Below are 5,606 nucleotides of genomic sequence, written 5' to 3'. Positions count from 1 at the left end.
GCTGTGCCTTTTGTTTCCATGAATTATTCATTGCATAACTAGAAGCCTGTATCTCCCACTCTCCTTCAACCAATAAATATTTAATTTTTAGCTATTCAGAGCTTTGGACACATTGCAATATTTATGTTTAATATCTAGTTTTTATTTTCTGAAACTTTGGCTTATAATTTTCCCAGTTATGTTCATTGAAAAATGTATGAATGTGCCTAAATAAGTAGTACTGTATGAAAATATAAACCTTACTCTTCCATATCTTTTACATAGGAAGAGTGAATGAACAGTACCCTAAAAATTCTACAAAGTTACTCTGTGTATTTAACGAAATTAAGGCAAACCATTCCACTTCCATATCTTGAGCAGGAGGAGGTAACTAGTCTTCAATCTCATCTTCTCAAATATCTCCATTAACATCCACAGCCTGGAACAACCAGTGAAAACATGGGGAAGAAGGATCAGTAAAGTGTTTATAAGGGTTTGCTCTAGAGAGAGAACCCAATCCAGCAGAAATATTGCATATAGTCAGGACATGCCCTCTTGTTACATCTATCTAATTTCTCCATGGGATTCCCACAACATGAGCAGCTTTTTGAGTTCTTTTCTAGTCACTTCTTACTTTCCATCTCTTCCAGTGCTTTCCAAAAGTCTCTTTTTTAATTTTATTTTTAAAGATTTTTATTTATTTATATGAGATAGAGAGAGAGAGCATGAGAGGGGGGAGGGTCAGAGGGAGAAGCAGACTCCCTGCTGAGCAGGGAGCCCGATGCGGGGCTTGATCCCAGGACTCCAGGTCATGACCCGAGCCGAAGGCAGTCGCTTAACCAATTGAGCCACCCAGGCACCCCCCAAAAGTCTTTTATTGACCTCATTTGCTTGCAAGTACTCATTTCATAAAACTATTAATTTTTTCTGCATTTTACAAGGAGAGACCCTAAGGTAGGTCAGTCTGCACAAGGTATAGAAGGAAAAGTTGCAGCCAGAGCAGATGTCCATTGTACAGCTGGGTTCCCGCATATCAGGCAGCTGGCCGCGTGAGCAGGGGCAGTACATCACATCGGCCATCAGGTCCAAGTTGGCTGGAGGGGAAGGCAATCATCCTGGGTAAATAACTCTGCTTCCACTAGTTCTTTGACCTGACCAAGAATGGCCACCAAAGGGCACTTGGGTTCTGGGCAGTTGAGGCATTGAACTTGACCATCTCTAATCTGGATCTGAAAGCTGTCCTTCAGACAGGCTTTGCAGTATGTACTCCAAAAAGTACATGCATTCACTCATTCACTATCTACCTTCTCACAGAAACAGTTATTACACAGGAGCAATTTACTATTAAAAGCATATTATCTGCTGAGCTTGATCAGAGTCCAAGATTTCCTGGACCAGACTCAACTATAATTCCACATCCTGCATGGGTCTCATCCACAACTTCTTGTCTACATCAGGTCTATCAGGTCCTGCAAAATCTAGCTCTGTGGTAGAGGCTTGAGCCATCCTTCTCTGCACCTTTTTCTGAGAACCCCATCTTGAGGTCAAAAGAGACAATAGTCAGCTAGGATCTTTTCCTTAAGAAATTGCATCCAGGCAAACAGGACCACACTGCCATGGTGGTCTTCCTGTAGGTTGTCTAAGATAGCTAAGATAGCACTCAAAAATACCTTGAAATTTTGTGAAAAGTTCTCCACCTTGGACAGACTCTTGTTTTTTCAAATGCATCTCCATCATAAATACTCACCAGGGCCTGCAATTCATCCTCCTGAGCTTCTGGGTTTTCTGACTACATTTACATCTGAGAAGCTGAGGACAATCTAACACTACAGTTGCATTTTGGTTCATTTTTGAAAGTTGTTCTTTTAAAAGGAGAACAACTCCTGAAAAATAGTAGGTGCTCATTAATTGTTAGCAATCATCATCATTATCCTTGTTATCCTCACAACAATCCTGGAAGGTAGGAATTAACGCCCATCTACATGTCTTTGTAGAAAATTAGAAAGAATCTACAAGTGAACTATTAGAATTAATAAGAAAGTTTATTAACTTTTCTGGATATAAGGTTAACAACAATTAGAAAATGAAGTTAGATTATCCAGTAGAAACAGAGGGTAGAATGGTGGTTGCCAGGGACTGTGGGTGGGTGGGGTGAAATGGAGAGACAGTGGCAAAGGGTACAAACTCCCAGTTATAAGATGAATAAGTTATGGAGATCTAATGTACAGCATGGTGATTAAAGTTAACAATACAGTATTGTATAATTAAAAGTAACCAAGGGAGTAGATCTTAAATGTTACCACAAAAAGGAAATGGTAATTATGTGACATGATGGAGGCATTAGCTAACGCTACAGTGGTAATCATTTTGCAATATATAAGTGTATCAAATCAACACATTATACACCTCAAACTTACACAGTGTTACATGTTAATTTTATCTCAATAAAGCTGAAGGGAAAAGACATTAGGACTACTTAAGGTATTTTCTCCCTTTTTGAGAAAAATTATTTAAATAAATGCACCGACACATAAAATTCTGCAAAAAAAAAAAAAAAAAGAAGAGAGAGAGACAATAAAGGTAAAAGAAAAGACACATTTATAGTGGAATAAAAAACATCAAGTAACTAGGAACAAATCCAGAGAAATTCAAGATTTCTACACGGGAAACTAAGAAATTGAGATATATTCAAGAAGAGTGAAACAGATGGAGGACTTCACCTCCTACATGATGTCTATATTCTCCAAATTGATCTGTAGATTCAGTGTGATCACAATCAAAATCCCCTGTATTTTCTCTTTGTGAAAATTCTGATTCAAAGATTTATAGACATAAGTGGGCAAAGAATAATCAAGATAATCTTGAAGAACAAAGTTGTAGGATTTAAATTTCAATATTTTAAGATTTATTATAAAGCTATAGTAATTCGGAAAGTGTGATGTTGAGGTAAAAATAAACAAAGGAAACGAAACAGAGTACAGAAATAGATCTAGTCATCCATAGCTAGTTGATTTCTGAGAAAGTGGCACAACAGAGTAAAGAAGAAAGGACAGTGTTTTCAATAAATGGTGCTTTGGATATCCATATAGAAAAAAATGAAACTTAGCCTCTCACACCATCCACTAAAATCAATTCCATATGGATTATAGATGTTAATAAGAATATAAAACCCTCGGGCACCTGGGTGGTTCAGATGGTTAAGCATCTGCCTTCGGCTCAGGTCATGATCTCAGGGTCCTGGGATCGAGTCCTGCATCGGGTTCCCTGCTCCTTGGAAGCCTGCTTCTCCCTCTGCCCCTCTCTCTCTCTGTCTCTCATGAATGAATAAATAAAATCTTAAAAAAAAAGAAAAGAATGTAAGACCTTCTTACTAAGTTTCTAGAAGGAACATAGGAGAATATGCTTATGACCTTAGCATAAGTGAAGATTTTTAAACAGGACATAGAATATACTAACTGTAAAGGAAAAGAGACAAATTTGACCTCATTAAAATTAGGAACACTTATTGAACAAAAAATGTCAGTAAGACAGAGAAAAGAAAAGCCATAAAGTTGTGGAAGCTATTTTTATTTTTATTTATTTTAAAGATTTTATTTATTTATTTTGAGAGAGAGAGAGCATGTGTGCACGAGCAGGGGGTTGGGGAGAGGCAGAGGGAGAGGGAGATCCAGACTGCCTGCTGAGCAGGGTGACATGGGGCTCAATCCTAGGACCCTGAGATCATGACCTGAGCTAAAGGCAGACGCTTAACCGCCTGAGCCACCAGGCACCCCATTTTTTTTAGAACATATAAACAACAAAGATATTGTATCTAGACTATGTAAGAATTTCTTACAAATCATTAAGAAAAATTCAGACCACAATGCAAGAGAAAAGAAAGGCAAAGTCTTGAGCAGACATTTCACAAAACAAAAATAGCCAGATGACCAATAATCATAAGATAAGGCTCTCAACCACAATGGTTATTAAAAATGCAAATTAAAACCACAATGAGCTACCATTACACATGAACACCAGAATGGCTAAAATTAATAAAGACTGACAATAGCAAAGATTGGTGGGATGTGTTAAAATGGTACAACCCCTTTGGGAAACTATTTGACTGTAGCTACAAAAGGTTATCACATGCATATCTATGACCTATCAATTTCTCCAACAGAAATGCCTATATATGTGCATTAAAAAACATGAATAAGAATAGTAGTATTCATAGTAGTAATATTCATAAATGACTCTGAACTGGAAAAAAATCCAACGCTTATCACCACGTGAATCTTACAAACATAATGATGAGCCAGACACAAAAGCATACTTATGTACGTTCCATTTATGTCAAGTTTAAAAACAGGCAAAACCAATTAGGATATCTATGATAGAATTAAATTTGGGAGTGTAGTTAAATTTGGTGAGGGTGTGTGGATAGTGACAGGGTAGGAACAAAATCAGGGCTTCTGAGTTGGAAATAATATCACATTTCTTAACCTAAATGGGGGTTTCACCGTGTGTTCACCTTGGGATAATTCCTGTATTGTACACTTCTGATTTGTTTACTTTACTGAATGTAGTAAAGATAATTCCACAAGATAGTTCATTGAAAAAGTTGTGAGCAAATTTGAATGAAAGGTATGCTGTAGTTCTTTTTTTTTAAAAGATTTTTTAAAAAAAGATTTTATTTATTTATTTGAGAGAGTGAGAGAGCATGAGCAGGGTAGGAGGGAGCAGAGAGAGAGGGAGAAACAGACTCCCTGCTGAGCAGGGAGCCAACGCGGGGCTCCATGCCAGGACCCTGAGATCATGACCTGAACTGAAGGCAGATGCTTAACCGAATGAACCACACAGGTGCTCCTAAGATTTTATTTTTAAGAAATCTCTACACCCAACGTGGGGCTCAAACTTACAACCCAGAGATCAAGAGTCACATGCTCTATGGACTGAGCCAGCCAGGAACCCCATGAATGATAGGTATATAAAACAGTAATATTAATATCACATATTTTTAAACCGTAAAAACATGACAGAAACAAGGTATAATTTGGAAGGAGAATATATGGGTTAACTTGTCATAAAGCTCTTACATTGTCCAAGAAGTGGTAAACTTCCTAATTTATATTATATTTTAATAGCTCAATGATGTATATTTTAAATTTCAATGACACAACTAAGAAAATAATGAATTTTTATGGACAATCTAATAGAGGGGTAAATGGAATAATGAAAATACCTAAACCTGAACTACCGTTTACTTTTAGCAAACAGGGGATAACCAATTTGCATTGGTACTTACACTGAGCTCACTCTCACATCCTGTTTTTTATAATTCCTGATCAGGTTTGCTTTGATGTTCTAATCTTTATAATTCTTCATATTACCTCTTATGTTTGCTCCTGACAGTGTACGTAGCACATAAGATTAGTCACATTTTTCAACATGCCCCAGTAAGGTTCTATTCAGTTTCCCTACAATCATTTTCCCTTTAGATACTATTTTGTAGTAGCAGATTCTCCATGAAATTTGCACTGTAGTGTTGATTTCTCTTTGAGCTCTTAATTAATATTTTATATATCCAACAAGCCCAAAGAAGTACACATAATAAAGCCATGATTAATATTATGATAGCATGATTTTTA

At 36.8% G+C, this 5,606-nt stretch overlaps 1 pseudogene; it reads right to left on the bottom strand.

Moving 5' to 3' along the window:
* Positions 1-370: 370 nt before the first annotated feature.
* On the bottom strand, positions 371-1,586 carry LOC102750568 (E3 ubiquitin-protein ligase RNF14-like; annotated as a pseudogene).
* Between the last annotated feature and the right edge of the window lie 4,020 nt (positions 1,587-5,606).

This window comes from Leptonychotes weddellii, unplaced genomic scaffold, assembly GCF_054177405.1.
Source record: "Leptonychotes weddellii isolate Sample4059 unplaced genomic scaffold, ASM5417740v2 HiC_scaffold_12718, whole genome shotgun sequence".
In the NCBI taxonomy this organism is placed as follows: domain Eukaryota; kingdom Metazoa; phylum Chordata; class Mammalia; order Carnivora; family Phocidae; genus Leptonychotes; species Leptonychotes weddellii.
This window is presented reverse-complemented; position numbering and strand designations above follow the sequence as displayed.